Below are 19,225 nucleotides of genomic sequence, written 5' to 3'. Positions count from 1 at the left end.
TTTATCTATCGACATTTCATCAAACCTTTAGTCTGTGCCTTCATCTTTTGTCTGCACACAGCACTCCAATATATTACTCTTCTAAAAGTGTGGGTGCTTGTTTACATATGCTAATTGGCATCAGCCAGTTCATGCCTGCAATTCAGACCTGCCAACACGTAACGCATCTCTTGGACTCCGCACACATTTTGATCCTTGAATATGCTTGTACGCTTTGCTGCCCTGCAGGCACGTGTTTTGTTGCATTTTTCCGGTTTCAGTTTTGATTTCAGTCTCTGAAACCTGGATTAAGCTCCTGTGTCGATGCACCAGTGTAGGTTATACTTGCTCACTCCTCCCCCTGCAAACCCTCTTGCGTAGCGTGATGTGCACGTCCAAAAAAATATAACCTTACGGACCGTGGCTGTGCTTGTAGCACTTTATTTACTGTGTGTGTACACACATGGAGCCCACCTCCATGAAGACATTATTTTACATTCGATTTTGCATCAACATTTACTATAAAAGTGACTGTCCCAAAGCATCGACTAGTTCCAGCTCCAATAACACCACACCTTCTTGCTTTATTTACCACTGTCTGCACGTGACAAAAGAAGCTAACAAGGTAAATAGTAGAGCAACCAAAATTAACCCAAAAAACTAGCACTTCAAAAATGTGAAACATAGAGCAAAAAGGCATAATGTAAAGAGAAAAATTTGAAACGTTGATACTAATGACTAATAAAGCAAACCTTTTTTATAAAAAAATACACACAGTATAAAATTTGTTTTTTTAGCCATTTTACCAAGTTAAAAAAATTAATTATCCACGTGGCTCAATGTTGCCAAGTCTGGCAATTTATACAAAAATGAAGAACACGACTGCAAGCAATTTTAAACAGTAGATTTAAAGCAGTTATGACGACACACAGTATACTGTTATTTAATACGGGCGCAACAATACATGTTTCTGTATGGAACCGTTCGATACCGTGGTCTCAGTTCGATACCACCATAAATTGAACGATATTGTAACCCAAGTCACAAATGTCACATGACATCAGTCAGCTGACCTCAAAGACCGGTACTGATTCGCTGTTCTGCTCCACAGCAACGATACAATTCCAGCAAGCGGGAGCAATCAGTGGCTCCTGTGGCAAACGGCATCTGAAGTGGCATGAAAAACTGCATTTTTCATCTTTATTATCCAAATTCCGGATAAAATAACTTTGTTGGATGTTTATTGTGCTTTTAGACATATAGCACTTTGTGGAAAACCGTGCTAAATCCAAACCTTTTAAATCAGGGGTGTCAAACTTGTGCCATGGAGGGCCAAGACGCTGCAGGTTTTCTTACTAAAGCAGGTGATTTTAATGATCAACACCTTCAATTTGAGGGAAGGAGCTCATCAATTAAATCACCTGCTGGAGAAACTGGTTGGAGATAAAAACCTGCAGTGTCTCGGCCCTCCATGGCACGAGTTTGACGCCCCCGTTTTAAAAGAAGCGAAAATAAGTCAGTAGAGTATGTGGTCAAATAGCACATCATGTTTCTTGGATAGTTTGACCTTGTCCTGAGATTATTTTCTATTGCCCCTTTTTAACAACACTCTACATGGCAAAAGGAGTGAGAATAAAAATCGACAAAAGCATAAAATAGCTTTCAGAATAACTGCCAAACCGCTCCCTAGTGAGTTGTAGTTTCCTCAGTACCTTATTTGGCATGTCACTATGGTTCTCTACGTCTCAATCCAAGGAAAGTAAACACACGTTCCCCAGGGATCATGACGATGGTGATCAGTAAATAAATCAACTGTCAGAAGGAAGACTGATATCTCTCTCAGTCCCAGAGGTGGCTTATTGACTGATTTATACGCTGACTGTCATCTGGTCAGTTAATTCATCATTTGTGTCATTGACACAGTCAACAACGCTGAAGTAATTGCTGGTGTGGATGAAAGAGCACGTGTGACAGATTTCTCACCATGACGTGATCTAGGACACAAAGAAGGATGAATGCTCACTTCTTAGGAAAGGTAACGCGCCTTTGAGCAGATCAAATGTTTAGTTTTGTAAGTCCTTATAAAAGTATTTGTCAGGAAGTGTATGAAAAGTTGAACTCGACAACATCCGTGATGTGCGGTGATGTTGATGGCTCCTTTGGAGTTTTTTTTTTTAACCTCCAGGCTGTGTAGCCAAAGCCAGCATACAGGATCCAAAGATGCAGAGGCTAGTCAGTCCGTGTTACAAAACTTTATTCCAAAAAGTGCCCACAATGGTGGAAAAAGACAAATGTAAGAAACAACAACAACGTACAACACAAATACACCGGACCTAGTCACAAGGAAAAATACAAAAAGAGCTAAAGACGCTGCTACACACAAAAATAGCAGGAAAAAAATCAAATCAAACAAAAACGCGCCGCTGACAACCGAGCAGTAAAAAATCTATTAACAAAAAGCGCTGCTGAGAACCAACCAGGTTAACAATGACAACTAACACAATAAAACACTGCTGAGAACCAAGCAGGAACACACTAGTAAAAATGCTACCGAAAGCCGCTGCTGGAGGTAGCCAAGCAGGGAATCAAAGAGTACTCACAATGCAGGCAGGTAAGACCAGAAAGTAGCAAAGAAAACATGAGATTGGGATGAGCGGCTAGCAGGCGAGGAGGAAGGAACAATCTGGCAACGAGTGAACCAAACAGCACAGCTTAAAAAGGGCCAAGTGAGTGATTGCCTGCAGGTGTGTACCGGTAGCTCCTCCCATGCGGCTCAGCAGTGTGCTGCAAGACACAGCAGACAGGCGGCAGCAAAGCAGCAACGCAGATCATGACAGGCTGGAGTATTTTTATGCTAACACAAGAAGGTCATTAAGAGGGTATCAAGAAAAGAAGAGAATAATTCACTTTGGTTTAAAAAAATGTTTTCAAAGTGCTTTCAAATACTTCTAAGTCTGATTTATTTATTTTTATGATCTGTTCCACATCTTGTGCAGTACATATTATTCACTTCCTGCATTCCATGTAATATTATTCCATATAAAAATCAGTGTAATAATAAATACATAATAAAAAATAAAAACAAGCATGACAGAACAATAAATATAATAATCAAGACTCTTCTGCCTTATATTTAGCAAACATCAACTCGCTCATCTTGGTACATTGTTTGAGTTCCTTCCTCAATCCGTTCCATATTTTAATTCCGCATACTGAAATGCTGCGGATTTTCAGCGTTCTGATACTTTGTTGTAAAAGTCTGACCACCTCTGGTGAGCTTGGGTATTTATAATCCTCAATCTTGGTGGTCATATTCATTCATTCAGCAGACAATGCATATAAAAATATGTTTATGTATTTGATTTGTTGCCCTACAGCTGGTGCTGCTGTCAAAGAAACCACCAACAAAACTGCTGACTTGTTCTCTCTATGGAAGGATGGAAGTTACAACCCATATGACATTTCTATGTATTTTATTGTCAGATTAGCAACACTAATGATGCCACACTTGTAGAAAGCCATGGTGTATCATACATGTTTCTGCAACATGATATTATTGTTGACATGCTGACAAACAGAAACTGGCAGGCACCATGATCCAACTCAGTGCACTCGCTGAGTGCACTCAGACGGTAGGCTAGGCTTGCGCACTATGATGAGAGGTTGATGCTAGAGGCATTCCCACCTTAGCTTTCTGCCCACTATTTGAACAGGAAATGTGCAAATTCCATTTTTACTTGTGAAAATGTTAAAAACGAATCATACGGAAAATAAATGTATAATATAGTTCAATAGACAATTTTTTTGTATGTTATCATTAGTTGTTTTTTTTCATCATGATTCAAGATTCAAGTGTGTGTTTTTTACACTGAAAAATAAGACGGCCTCCATGTGAAAATACATCAGTTAAATTGTTTAATTCTTGAATGTGATCGCACGTCTCCACAGGTGGATAATAATTAAATCATTGTCCATAATTTCCAGCTTTGGGAAATGTGGTGAAATGGTTGGAATGTATACGTCAATCACTCTCAGACCATTTTACAACCTTCATTAAATGTCACCTCATTGATTCTGATAGTAAAACGATTAGCTAGCGTAACCATAATGTCGAGTACTCACAGCTTCAATTTACTGAATTATTTGGCATTACATTTTAGGACTCTGTTGTTTCCATGGAGTCCCTATATCAGTTATCTATATCAGGGTACCACAAAGAGTGACACCCCAGTCCCTGTACGTGGTAAGGCTGGGATCAATAGTAATACTGTAGAATAGAATCATTCATTGAATACAACAGGGTAGCAGTGGTCATACACCTTCACAGTAGTAACACCCCTTTATCCCTGAGAGGGTAGTAGAAGACTTTCATTGGCTGACTGAATTTGATAAGCTAATTAGTTAATATATATTTTTCCATGATTTATAATTATTGTTACTGTATGAACTTTATAGACTAGAATAGGCAGACTTGACGTTTGAGGACGAAAGGATCAGTGTGTCAGTAAAATGAAATGTATGACATATTCTCCAAACTAGCAGAGGATCTGCAAGGATCTTCTATACTATGTGTATTTTAAAATTGTTAGTTGTTGGTGAAATGTAGCCATTGACTCGCGAGCAGTCCAGGGTGTACCCTGCCTCTCGCCCAAAGTCCGGTGGGATAGGCTCCAGCATACCCCTGCGACCCGAATTAGGATAAGCGGCATAGAAAATAGATGGATGGATGGTGAAATGTAAATTCCATGGTTGGAGTTGTTTGATAACTACCGTATGTGACAACCATATGAAATGCATTGCATGATGCTAGGTGGTTGTACAGAGTAAATAATTGGTAGATTTAGACGAAGACAAAGAGATGGCACTACTCAAGTGATGGTAATGAGAGAATATCGGAGAAACCACTGGTATGTAACAACTATTGTTGTTTCTAAGACGCAACTGTGTTTAGTCTGAGTAGAAATTTGACGCTCTTCCTCTTTGATTCGAAGGTTATCACCCTAACTTGACAAGCTCCTGTAAACAGTTGAAATAAAACTCAAGAGCATCTACTGGAGTTGATAAAGTGTCCTCTGTGATCTTCTTCGCCTTTTCATGTGCAGGCTGGCTTTAGTCCAAAAGAACTTGACAATGATAAAATGAATCTGGAGTAAAGTTTGGTCTTTTCTTTGTTGATGATTTCGTCCTACACAAAAACCTGACAGGAATATCATGGTTTTATTGAGTGGCTTCGATGTTAACTGAAGCCGCAGCCTGTAAAATGATTTGCAGTGGAAGTCATTAATGTGCTTCTTACAAAATATACACACAATTTCTGCTCCATAGATCATACAGACAAAATACAGCAACTTCTATAAATCTGTAAATCGAATAAAAATAGTTACCCTTCGTGTCCACCCCTGTCACACTCATGAAGTAGCATGGGAAGTGCTTTGAATACCTTGTGTTTTGCTTCTAACACACACCAGCTGCAAAGCAAGAAGCTAGGCTGTAGTTATGGGGTCTCATTACTCCACGTGAATAAAACGGCATTAAGTTAATTATGTATTAATATCCAAAAATCATGCGGTGTCCAAATCACAATTGTTCTTACTGTTACATTACATGTACATTGTACATTGTTTTTTTTATCATGTGGCAGTCATTGAACACTGCGAAAAAAAGGCAAATTTTGAGTGCACCTCAACTTAAAATTTTGAGTCCTGTGTCATATTTTTAGTCAGCAGGTTTGGAGAACGTGTCCTATGCAAAAAAAATGCCTCTTACTTAATCCTCTGCATAACAGTTAACTAAATAAAGAAGACCATGTCATTAGTTAATTTAAGTGAGGGCTTTAAAGTCTACTTAAAGGGTTACTAAAGTGTAATTTACTGTAATTGCAGATAAAAGCCATATTTCCTGAATTTGTTGTTTGTCATACTTGTCTTACATTAATCTGCATTTATATTTGGCGTATCTTCGAGTTACTTAATCTTTCACATTTCACAATACTCATTTGATGGCTCATCAAATTATTCATGTTTGGTGTTGGCTGATTAGTGTCAGAATTCCTGAAGTGGATCATCACACTTTTGTGCTTCCTGTGTTGCGGCAATGCAATTCACTGAACAGCAGACAAAGCATACTCATGCAAATTTGACACAAATGCTGCTCCTTTTCCCTTCTGTGACTTTCTTTAACTGCATTCAGTCTTTGTGGCATCAACAACGGGCTGGACACTAATTCTAATGTTTGACTATACTGCCAAGAGAACCACGGTTATGATAGTGTTGCCAGCAGCATATTCATTAAATAAATGTCCTGCTCCATCATCCCAAAGGTTTTCTATTGGAATGGAGAACAAGTGACGGTGGAGGCCATTTAAACACATTGAGCTCATTGAGGTGATCGGGAGACCGGTGTAGGATAAGATGAGCTCTGTGACATTCTCTGTTATGATCCGTCAAGTAGCCATTAAAAAAAGGTAGTCTCTGTGGTCATTATAGGTCAGACATGGTCAGCAAAATTGCTCAGTTGGGCTGCGGTGTTGAAAGTTATGTTCTCGTAGTGCTAAAGGGCCCACATTTGATGCTAAAACGCATCAAATGTTATCACCAAGAAAAAGTCACACATGCACAATGTGTCGTTCATGCCAATTTCTTAGCTAAGCATCTGTTGGCCAGATGAGGGAATAAAAAGTTATTTTTGTTGTATCGGCCTCTTTTAACTCTGAGTGTTGCTTGGAGTGTATTTGAAAAGAAGATCTAAACACAGATCAATGGCACAGTGGGCAACACAGGCACAGCAGCCACATCTCAAACTGTCTGCATCGATAAGAACAGAAGAAAAGTCAAGAAAAGGAGGGAGCCGATGGAGTAAAAAGACGCCAATGCCCCTTTTCTACTCACAAGCACCACCAGAGATGAAGTTCTGCTTCATGTTGACTCCAACAGAAAGAGAAGCATATTAACTTTGATTGGAGTCAACAAAAATAAGCGGTATCCACAAGTGACAGGAAAACTTCTTCTGTCCATTCATCTGTTGAAAAGGTGTAAAACAGGGCGACATTTGGTGCAGCAGATTAGCACATGTGCTGTTTTGCTGTTTCATGCATTCACTCCCCTTGTGCTATTTTGCATTAAAGTCCCCCACACGTACGTGTCGCCTGGAGGTGATATCCTCAAGCAGCGATCGGCTAGAGGCTTGGACTGCACCTCTGACTTCATTTGTTTGTTCTCTTGATACCCAAATAAACGGTTTCAAGTGATATTACGCAAGCAAACAAAGTGCTGAGCAATTGCTGTAGCCAAAAAGGCTTAGAGCTGAACCTCTAAGGTCAAACACAATCGTGTCCCTGGTGGTTTGGATTTCAGAACAATATTTTCAGATGGAAAACAATGGATCCATTCCATTCCATAAAGGAGTGGCTCATGAAGAAGCACGTTAAGATCCTGGAGTGGCCAAGCTTGTCTGTGTACCGTAATCCCATAGACAAACTGTGGAGGAAGCTGAAACTGGAAACTGGAAGTTTCAGCCTTGAAGAGTATCTAGATTTTTTTTAATCAATTATTGTGAATTTCGGGTCATGGTTTCTAGAAATTTAGAACAATATACTGTGGCTTTAAATCCCGGAAGCAACAAGAGCTAGGAACAGAGCAACGAGGGAGTCCGTGAAGAAACTAAGACCTATTCATAACAGAAGGCGGAAAAAGACTACGCATACAAAACTTACAGATCATAAACTCAGCATGGAAACAGGCAGCAAGGAAAATTGAGAAATGAAGGCGTGGCACAAAATAGAAAATTTATGTCCACATCGGGAAACCAGAAGGAATAATCTGGCGTCTTTTGGTGTGGGTACAGGATTTATGAATGGTGATGATTGCCAACTGTGTCCACCTGCCTTGCTGCCCCGCCACCAGTCACCAGACCAAGCTGCCTGAAACACAGACCACAGACAGGAAATGCCTGACAAAACAGGAACTGACCAAAATAAAAGTCTGTTGGGACGCAGACCATGACATCTTGATGGTTTGGTTTAATTTCTGGACTCTACCAGTGTTTTATTTTCTGCCCTATTTTATGTACATTCACGGTGTTCATGTGCATATTCATGATGCTTGTTGTTAACTGTGCTGTATACTTATAGTCCTGCCAGAACGCTTTTACACTCTTAATCTGAATGAGTCTTGTCATAGTTCATCGAAAGTTAGTAACCATATTTTGTCCTTCCTGTAGACTTTCAGACTATCAGACAGTAGAACCATGTAATAATAATAATAATAATAAAACTTGATAAATACACACACACACATGTACTGTGTGTGTGTGTGTGTGTATGTATATATATATATATATATATATATATATATATATATATATATATATATATATTGCTATACATTAGTTATAAACATAATTCGATTTTTTAAGGCGCCTTTTTTGTACAACAAATAGTGTATGTACCTGATAGGCTACTTTGTTCCTGTGAATGCTAAATACCGCTAAGAAGACACTAATCCGTGGTTGGTCCTTAATCTCCTGCACACAGCACGACACTGCAGGCTGTGGAGTTTGCAGCCCAACCGGCTCTTTTACGCACACCCATTGCGCACTTTCCCCCTCCAAGTGTCTGTTTGCATTAATGCGCTCCTGTGCGGACTGACCTGCCTCTTCTTTTGCCTGTGTGCTTGCCCATCCTCCCGACAGCTTCTGAAATCCTTCCGAGTGTGCCACCCTGCTTTACCTACCTCCCGTTGAAGCCACTTCAGCTAAACTTCTCTCATCTCTGGATCTACCACGTCAATTGTTAACTTTTGATATCGAATGGACGTTTAGCAACGAGGAGGAAACAATTTCAAGGACATAGTGTTTTTTTTTTTCTCACTACACTGCACCACGGAGTAAAAAAGAGTTGCTTTGTAGCAACACAGAGAGAGAGCGCTTGGAAATTTGTAGCAGAGCCCCCATACACACCATTCAGCAAGTTATTTTTATTTCAAGGGGAACTACAAATATGCTGTGAAGCTCTTGGTGCAGGTTGGCTCTCAGAAAGTGCATCTCCCAGAGCATCAGAGTATCTGCTGGCGACATTTTTTTTCCGTCACGGAAGGCGCTGGAGTGAGGAAGAGGAAGATAATATGTTGGTGGATAGGCAGCTTGTGGTTCTTCAGTTCGGATCCCGGATTGAGTCAATGGATGGAAGGGAGCGGCTGTAGCCCCGAACCAGGGCGACAATACACATCTATAGAGCCTGAGGTAACACATAATGGATACTCGTCCGTCTGAAAAGGTAGGAACACCTTATGTGTAAGGGTTCTGTCAGCTTCACACTGGAAAATGACATTTTCTGTCTATGATGTTGCATGCCTTTCTCACGCGCCGTCGAGGGTGGGTAGTTCTAAAACGACTCTTCAACCGGGTTATTACAACGCCAAAGGATGTTAGCACGGTGTGCGGGAGGTGTGTTGGTGCTTCTGGATAATCACAGGTAACCCAATTGCAATGGGATCAGTCCAACGGAGACTGCTTACACTGTTCCAGTTCCTGGGAGTCTTGTTTTGAGTCCTCGCTGTGCTTTAATTGTGTGTGGGGAAAGGTTTCTGCGTGGGAATCCGTGTATGTGAGGGTGCGTGTGCCCGACGCATACTAATTCTGGGTGCGCTTTGTGGGTCTGCGAATTGTGCGTGCGTGTGAGAGAAAAAAAGGAGAGGGAGGAGGGGTGATTAGCCCACTCTTCTAAATGCCCCCCGTGTGATTAGAGTGGGCTATAACTTCTATTGAACTCGTAGTCTCTTCTCAGTCTGCTTATGCCATCGACGTGCTCGCGATTGATCATGTTGACAAACTTAATGTCCCAGCTGAATAGCAGGCTGTGCGTGCGAATATTCGCCTATACTGCATGCGTATGTCTGGGTAAGGGATCGATAGCCCCCATGAGGCTCCATGGGAAACAGTGTTATGCCCCCCCACCCGCTTTAATTACCACTCTCTTGCGGATTAGAAGCAGTTCCTTGAAGGGTCGCAACGACTAATCGGAGCCCGTAGGTCTAAGAGTGATTTCAGAACCATGGACAGTGCAGACAAGTGAGGGCTGCAGTGGGAGGGAGCACCTTGACTCCCTCAGTGGGGCATTCATCTTCTTTTCAATGTGCTATTCTGTCTCCCCCTCCCCCCCAAAAAAATTCTCCGTTGAAGGGCTCATCTCCAGAATAGAGTGCAAATGTGTCTTGTTTAAAGCCCTGTTTTGAGGACCCTGTTGAAATTCGTGAAAACAGAATTCTTGTTGCAAAATGCCTCACTGACAAGTGCACTCTGCGGCACGCACAGTTTAGTGGTAGTCATTGGGATTTGTGTCAAGCCTCAACACATGATAGAGGTGTGCCATCTGCGTGCAGTGCAATGGGAATCGATGTTATTCACACATGTGCAAATCTGCCAACGACTTTAGTTAGTGTGGTTAATGCATGGGCCAAGGAAGAAGTCATTACATTGTGATGATATGAATAATTGAATTTTACTGTCTGTGTCACAAAAGCATCAGTTGAACCATTTTAATAGCGCCACACATCTTGCAAACTAACAAGCAAACACAAATACAAACTGCGAAAGTGTTTCATGGCTGCTCTGAGTGGCATTCTAGTTGTTTATGGTCATGATAGCTTTCTGTTTTTGACAACAAATGTAATTGTCATGTAAGACTTTTGGACAGTACTGTATGTCAAATTCAATGTGCACTGAAATTAAAGATACACTGGGTTAAATTATAGAGACTAAATGCAGCCTGTTCCTCCAGCGGCAACATCCGAACCCACTGGTAGCATTATATCTCTTAGGTCTTTGAGTAAGCTGACATAACACACCCACATGCACTAGATATGTTTGTTGTCAGCTCATGATAGGAATTTGGCAAGTTTAGCTACTAAGCTTAGGTATCATTGAATGTATAGCCAATTGTAACAATATCATGACTGCAAATTGTTGATCGCCTCCCTGAGACTGCTTTTGTGTGAGTGCTTATATGCGTCACGGACATGGATGTGAATACGAACAGCCCCGAATGACAGCCATGAATGGCAGTTATTTTAATAAATATTTATGACATTTTTTATACAGTTTAACTTGCAATTCAAAAACGTACGATTTCTAGGCAGTTTAATTTGTAATTGTGAAACATGTTGACATTTTTTTGTACAAGCTATTCTTTTAAACCACTATTTTTAACATATGTAACAAAAAAAAAAAATAATTTGGACCAAACTGCATACAGTCCCTTTAAGTTAATCGTCCTCTTCATTATCTCTTGTCTGATATACCTGATGCATGTCTACTCTTGTAACTCTTTAACAGTCATGGCTTCAAATGTTCTGATCTTAAACCTTACATACTGTTTGGGTCAAATGTGACCAGTTCTGATGTTTTCCAGCAGTAAAAATAACCAAATCCCCCCTATTTTTTAGCCTAAACGTTGATGACTTTTCATAAAGTGACCCATACATAGTAATAATGGGATAGTAGTCAAGAAGAGAAGTCATCCAGAGGTCAAAGTATGTCTTGGCACAGACAAGATCTCCATCCATAAGCACAAGCACCTACAATGTAATCAAATTATTTACAAATGGGCAAATTCAAATCAATGCGCATAGGCAGTGGTGGTGGTGGTGGTGGGGTTTATAACATCATAAAGATACCTGAGCTGCAATTTCAGTGACAGACCTGACAGCAAGACCTAGTGTGCACAAGGCCCTTGATCCAATCTTCCATGAGGAGGTGGTGATCATGATTTGGACGAGGATGTGTCAGTGTAGGAAGCTGATGTGGAACTCGGCAGGCAGCGAGGCACACCTTGTCTGTTGGTCTTCACTTCCAGATCAAGCTGCAGGCAGGGTGGCAGTGGTAAATGTCATTCGAATGACTTCAGAACCCACAAGACTGGCTATCTCCCATGCGTTTGATATTGTGTCAGATTTCCCATCTTTTCCTCCCTCTAGCCATTAAAAGAGTAACTGCAATGGCATCCATGTAATCAATCATTATGGTCGAAAACGACTGAGATGGATGTGACTGACCTACTGTACATGCCTGCATGGGGCTTCTCATACTGGCTGGTGTATAGAGGTCCCGAGGCGAGACTCCGTCTGGAGGGGCCACTACATCCCCAGAAATGTTCCGGATTATATTGGCAGTGCTTGGATTTGACAATTGTGAGACCTGCAAAGCATGCCACTGACAAACTGGCAGCAATCAAGGATGTCTGAGACAAGTGGTTCGATGTCTCATGTACAACCCTCGGTTGGGACGTTTTTACATCTCGGACACGGTACTGTGTACTAGTACAACATTTTCTCACAAGTTTTGTGATACTTCATGAATACCTTCATTAATGCGACGAAGGCTATTTAGACATTCTAAATGATTGGCCATGTAAAATTTGGTTAAGATACTTACTATGAGGGAATTCTTGGCTGCATCAAAATTGATCCCCACGTATGACCAATATATAAGGCAGAGGTGTCCGACATTCATCACTGTTAGAGCTACTTTGACTAAATGAAAGGAGAGGTGAGCTATTTTGGGTTTTATTTATAAGACTGGCAGCACTGAATTGTACTTTATTTACGAAGCAGAACCCCTCTCAAACATTGCAGTCATTTTGTGGTAATTTGGAGTTCAAAAAGATGCATAATGTCAAAACTGATTATAAAAATGTATCAAATATTCTTTGATCAATTGGAGAGCAACTTAAAATCAGGTGGAGAGCTACTGGTAGCTCAATAGCTACCTATTAGACATCTTTGATATGAGGGTTAATTTGCAAATTGACTTTTTGTACTAGTGTAATTTTGCTCAATCCAACAGTTGATATTTACAAACCTCTCACTGAATAATATGTAATACATTACGCCAGTCTTAATACATAACATAATAGCCTTTTTTAAGCTTTTGTGTTCGCACTATTACATTTTACTCGTTGACCTTGCAGCTTTGATAGTAATGGTCTTGCAAAATAGGAAAAGCACCTGGGACTGTTTCATTCCTTCTCACTCAGTTTGCTTGCATTGTTATTCTGGTCTTTTGTTTCTCATTGCCAACAGTCAAAACAAAATCATCCCCCGTGCTCATCTGATATGCTGAGATCACTGTTTTCAATGTGTGATGCCAAAATGATGCTGCAGGGTTAATGCCCTCTGTCGAGGTTGCACGGTGAAATTGATAGGCCTGCTTTGACAGATGAGATAACCTGCTATCACAGGCAAGTGCAATTTACGGATACGGCAGATGGATGCAGACGATGCTCTCTGAAGTAGGCCAATTTTACCTTGGGGAGAGACTTCACATGCACAAAACACTCTCACATAAGGTTGGAAAGTTGTTCTTTTGAATGTTGCATCATCAGAGAAGAGGTCATACCTGATGAATCATAGTTTCCATAATTCTAAATGGACATTATTGCTCAGAAGGATCCTATGTACGGTTTACAGAGTTGGGCAAACTGCTTTAAAAAAATAATTAATTAGTAATTGAAATAGTAATATAATTACCAGGAAAATTGCAAGTTGGACATACACGGTGTTGGAACTGAGCGCTGCTGTTGACCTGTTATGGTCAAAGTATAGTTAAAAAAAGAGCGTCACACTTTGTGTACCTCTGTCGGGAAACTACAATAATAGCGCACCACATTTCGCTGTCGATAACCGTGTTGGCATTGTAACGTTTGAAATTTTAATGAATTATTTTACCTGTTACTGGAAAATGTTATTATCGCTGTTATTTTTAATGCCGTTACTCCCAGCACTGACTGTATATTTACACTCTTACACTGGTCATATTGACAAAGTACAGGAACTTTGGAAATCCAATAAAAAAGTTATCTTTTGTGTCTGACACCGTCAGGCTAGTTAATTAGCACGGGAAGCGTCTTGAATGCTTTCTGTATTTGCTTCGAACACACCAGCTGCAAAGCAAGAAGGTAGGCTATAGTTGTGAGGCTACATTACGCCATGTGAATAAAACATTACTAATTATATGTAAAGCTATTTAAAAAGCATTTGGTGTCGAAATCATCACGATTGTTGTCACCGACATATATTTTGGTGAGTACAAGGTTTTATTTGACACTATTTTTTGTAGCATTTTTGTTTGTTTTTTTTTTACTATTTTTCGTAACTTAACATTGTACAATTGTTTTTTTTTTCCATTAGACGTGGCAGTGATTGAAGTTTTGAGTGCCCCCTGACTTTAAATTTGGACTCCCCTGTCAGGTTTTTAGTCAGCAGGTTCGGAGAACATGTCATATACAGTATGGTGTTCAGGAGCTCAGCTGTAGGACGTTTTTGTGTACTTTTGTTCTACCTCAGATTGTTGTGCATCGGAGGGTGAAGCCTCAATGACTGCGTCTTCCTTTGCGCTTACACTAAATGGCGTATAACCACTTTTTCTCATGCAGCATATGAAAGGAGAGAAAGTGACAGACTTGATTTCTTAATCAAGTAATATTCCATATTCCATGTTCTATATTATATATAATATTCTTTATATCATTTATTCTTTTTCTATGCCGCTCATCCTAACTAATTATTTGTATATTATTTCATGGTTATTATATTAAATATTATTATATAATAACTCATTCTTTTTTTTGTATTTTACCAGTGTGAAATTAAATTCGAAGATCTGCTTTGGAAGAGTGTTCTACAGTTATAAGAACTTTAATGTCTACATTACATATAGTTCACTGCATTTTTCATTGAAGGTAATCATGGCAAAGCATTTATTACATTCATCAAAATGTACGTATGCATAAATATGTCTATTATCAAATAAAATTGTACAGTATGTAATATTTTGTTATCCAGTAAACAACATTAGGTAATTTTTTTGTTATGACCTATTGGGCTACCTCCACCTCTTATTCATCAAGCCTTTTCCAACAGACTTCTTTTTTCCACCCAAATTATGTTGTGGTGATGAAAGATTTAGTGGCTAGACATGTTGCCTTCTTCTAGAACCCGAAGTCACTTTGAGGACATCTCATTAGCCCCAGTTGGAATATTATGATAAAAATTAACATGCGTTTTAGCAAATACATCCATTAAACCGTTTTCAACATGATCGGCTCTATCAACATTTTGTTGTACGTTTTCCGTATAAGTCAATTCTTTGTCACAGGTTAACGTGAGACTTAAATAATAGAGGATTTGATTTGTAAAATTAACACATGACTATAGTTTGAGCTGGCTTTACCAGGAAGCACTTGACTCCAGAGTACTTTAAAGTGAGCAAGAGACCCTCGTTGTTGAGCTTAAAGAAAACCTTAAGGAGTTAAGACAGGCGACTTCCTCTGTGATACACGAGTCACTGCATGAATATTCCCACTGACCAAATTGACCACAGGGACACAAAAATGCTGTCTCAGTGAAGATGTGAAACTTGAGAACACGAAAAGTAGGGGGGTAGGGTTTTTCCAACTCAGTAGTTATGGAACATTGCAAGGCCCTTGAGATTAAAACCACAAAACACCCAATCCTGTTTTTCCATTTGCTTCATAGTGTTCCTTTTATGCTTTTCCATACACAATAGGTTTGTGAGAAGAGAGAGCTTTTGTTGGAGGTTTCACCTTCATGGCTTCCCCGCGTGAATTCTGTTGGTGTTACTGTTGACCCCCACCATTAAATTGAGGGATCATTCATCACAGTCAGCAGTTGCAGCTATAGATCCAGTGCAAAGCACAGGTAACTTTGTTAGTTTCAATTTGTTTCAGTGGTGTTCTTGACCAGTAGCTGTGTTGTCAAAGGTACTGTTCTTGTTTAAGCAAATACACTGCGGTCGGTTTCACGTATACTTGAGATGGTGTTAATAGTACAGTGGGACTTGGTTGGCGTCATTAATTTGTTCTAGAAGGCCCGGAAACGTACTCTAACCGACTCAATTTTCACCATATGAGATCATGTAAATCCAATGAATCCGTTCCAGAAAGCCACAAATGTTAACACAAGAGATGGCTTTGTTATCGTTTTATTAATTATTATTATCTCTGCTTTTCTTTTGATCACAGCTGTAAAATAATCCAAAATGGAGCTAAGAAAAGTTGCAAGTGCCAGCATTTTGATAAAGAAGGTTAGAAATTCAATAAATAACTCATGGCAAACTACAAAGGTGGTGTCCATGTTAATCATGCTGCCACATTGTGTCTTTGCCAACATGTCATCACGTCTTCAAAAACATAACGGTAACCATAAACGTTCATTTATCCCTTTCATTCATCATTTGGGCATTTAGAATTGTTTTGTGCATGTGAAAGTATTATTGTAAAACAATAAAAAGGTGTTTTTTTGTGAACATTTTTGAGGATTTTGGTGTAACTGTTAGTTTGCAAAGAACAGTCGGCCGCTGACTTAGCAAGCTGCTGACAAAGACATGAATTAGCAAGCTGCTGACAAAGACGTTCTGTGATAAAAATACATTGAAAACACAGTTGCACTCACGCAGTGTATTAATTACATGACAAGACATGTGCCATATTGTATGTATGCTAGCCGAAACATGTATGCAAACCAAGGCAAAATGAAAAACACACTAACCAGGGCGTATGCAAACCGAGGTTCCGCTGTATAGAAGGAGGTATTTTAATATACATTAGTTGGTTCTGTCCAACCCCTACGAACGATTATTAAATAGATTCACTTTCACCTCAGTGCTGGAGAGGGATTTTTTGGTAGTTACTGAGTGTCGCTAGCAGCTATGTTTCTGGAGCTATTTTCCCCCAATAGTGTTTTTGAAAACAAATTAACCCAAGGTGTTGGATCAGACTAAAAGCTCCAGAGATGAAACAAAAAGAGCAATGGCATTGCATCAGTTTAGGACACAACGGTCTTGCCTTGAACCAGGCCTGAGGCGTGGACCTGACAGCTGGTGGATCTTGACAGCTGATGGTTAGGCCTTAACTCACTGGGCAAATCATCTGCTTGTTAGGATATGGAATGTGGGTAAGGAACTTGATATTGTGCATGAGCTTAATAATACTGGATCTTTTTCAAATGTAAGAAATGAGAGATGGATTAGACTGTTCTAATGAAAAGACAGATGAGCCAAAAGACAAAGTTCTCAGTTTACGAGTTGAACTGAGGTCACACATTCTAGGAAGTGGCAAAGTCACCCATACAAGTGGCAGTAATTAGTTGTCTCAGCTCATCTTTAACCATACAGTGAAGTGCTCAGCCATTTGTGAGGTAAAAATGGTGTTCCTGCACGTAGTTAAGAGTCGTTGTGGTTGCTTTGCTTTGTTTCCTGCATGCCTCCCCGATAAGGTGATTCCAGCCATGCCCATCCGGGAGGAGAGCTCGGAACACTTCAGGATCCCTGAGACTGCATTTCATTACAATCCTGACACAGATATGGCGATAACAATGAATGAATCCTCCTTGTTCTACACTCAATGGTAATGGTAATGGTTTAATTTTATTTGAACATGCATACAAGTTACAGAATGGAGTACATCACATAATACAATTCACAGTTCTACATGTCCAAAAGGAGTAGGAAGAAGAAAAGCATTGTTAATCCTACCCCCCCCCCCCCATCACATCTGTTGCTGTACATTTATTCACTTCCTGTATTTCATATGTGATCTTTTTAAACACATACAAAAATGATAAGGTAATGTAACAATAAGGTAATATAATTGTCAAGGTTTGTCCACAATCATAATTAGTAGTAATCAGATATAATAATCAATATAATAATAAATATTTAATAATAAATACAAATAAACAACACAAGTTCAAGACTCTTCTATTCTGCAAACATCAACTGTTTGTGTTGTTTCTTGAATTCGCTCATCTTAGTGCTTTGTTTGACTTCCTCGCTCCATCCGCTCCATCATTTGATTCCACATACTGACATGCTGTGGGTTTTTAGCGTTGTTCATGCAAATAAGTGTTTTAAGTTTAGTTTTTCCCTGAGATCATTTAAGTATCGTATGACATTTTTGGGTAGCAGGTTATTATTTGCTTTATGAATCATTTTAGCTGTTTGAAAATTGACTAGCGAATTTAAAATTTTACAAATAAAGGATGTGTATGTTCTCTATGCACGGCATTATGGATTATCCTAACTGATCTGTTTTGCAGTACAGTTAGCGAGTGAAGATTGCTTTTATAGTTATTACCCCGTATTTCCACACAATAAGTTAGATATGGTAATACCAGTGAGCAGTAAAGAGTATGGAGTGATTTTTGGTCAAAGACACATTTTGCTTTATTTCACATTGAAGTATTTCTCGTCACCTTATGTTGTATATTTTTTATGTGAGATTTCCAGCTAATTTTTTCATCTATTATGTTCCCCAAAAATGTATTTTCGTTCACCCTTTCAATGTCAACACCATCGATTCGTATTTCGTGTCCTTTCTGCTATTACTATTATAATGCTATTAATTGCATTATTTTAGTTTTACTTAGGTTCAAAGATAATCTGTTTTCATCAAACCATCTTTTTAGTTTATTAATTTCCTCTGTGACTGTTTTCATTAGCTCTTGTGTGCTTTCCCCAGAACAAAAAGCAGTAGTGTCATCTGCAAATAATCCGAGCTTTTGATCTTTCATCACTTTACATATGTCATTAAAATAATTGAAAAAAAAGTTGAACAATTTTGGTCCCAGTATTGACCCCTGGGGTACTCCGCATGTAATATGTAAACTTGCAGATGTGTATTCTCCTAGCTTCACATATTGCTTCCTGTTAGCTAGGTAGCTTTTGACCCAATTCAAAATTATCCTTCCGATTCCGTACTGTTCTAATGTTGTAATTAGGATGTTGTGATTAATTGTATTGAAGGCTTTTGTCAGATCCATGAATACTGCAGCTGCACACTTTCTGTGGTCTATAGCGTTGGCAATTTCCTCAGTAATTTCAGTGCCATGGAGGTTGAAATGTTAGCTCTCCACGAGTAATTCATTCTTATTGATACATTTGTCCAACCTGTTATTAAATAGCTTCTCGATTATTTTAGAAAATTGTGGTAATAAGGAAACTGGTCGGTAGTTTGTAAATTGATTTATCAGTAATTTATCGAGGAAACATAGTAGCACACAAATCGCAACTAGTACATCATAGTATAAAATAGCTATATTTATCAGTGATTTAATATTAACAATATAACTTGTAAAAGATAAACAACCCAAGATTTTTCATTCAGCCTAGTCCGAAGCTCAAATCAGTAAATCGATCATATATTGAATGATACAACACAAAAGGTAAGGTGAGGTCA

At 39.2% G+C, this 19,225-nt stretch overlaps 1 protein-coding gene across 5 annotated transcripts in view; it reads left to right on the top strand.

The window, feature by feature from the left end:
- Positions 1-8,546: 8,546 nt before the first annotated feature.
- LOC129193111 (leucine-rich repeat and fibronectin type-III domain-containing protein 2) overlaps positions 8,547-19,225 on the top strand; it is a 147,130-nt gene continuing 136,451 nt past the window's right edge. For 3 of the 5 annotated variants that reach the window (XM_054797776.1, XM_054797772.1, XM_054797773.1), the window contains exon 1: positions 8,547-9,250. The gene's annotated coding sequence lies outside the window, so the exon portion shown is untranslated. Of the gene's footprint in view, positions 9,251-9,360; positions 9,449-19,225 lie in introns of those variants that run through there. The other 2 variants (XM_054797775.1, XM_054797774.1) reach the window with 2 other exon arrangements.

The sequence above is a fragment of the Dunckerocampus dactyliophorus genome, chromosome 13, assembly GCF_027744805.1.
Source record: "Dunckerocampus dactyliophorus isolate RoL2022-P2 chromosome 13, RoL_Ddac_1.1, whole genome shotgun sequence".
In the NCBI taxonomy this organism is placed as follows: Eukaryota; Metazoa; Chordata; class Actinopteri; order Syngnathiformes; family Syngnathidae; genus Dunckerocampus; species Dunckerocampus dactyliophorus.
Note: the sequence above shows the minus strand (reverse complement) of the source record. Positions and strands in the feature narration are given on the sequence as shown.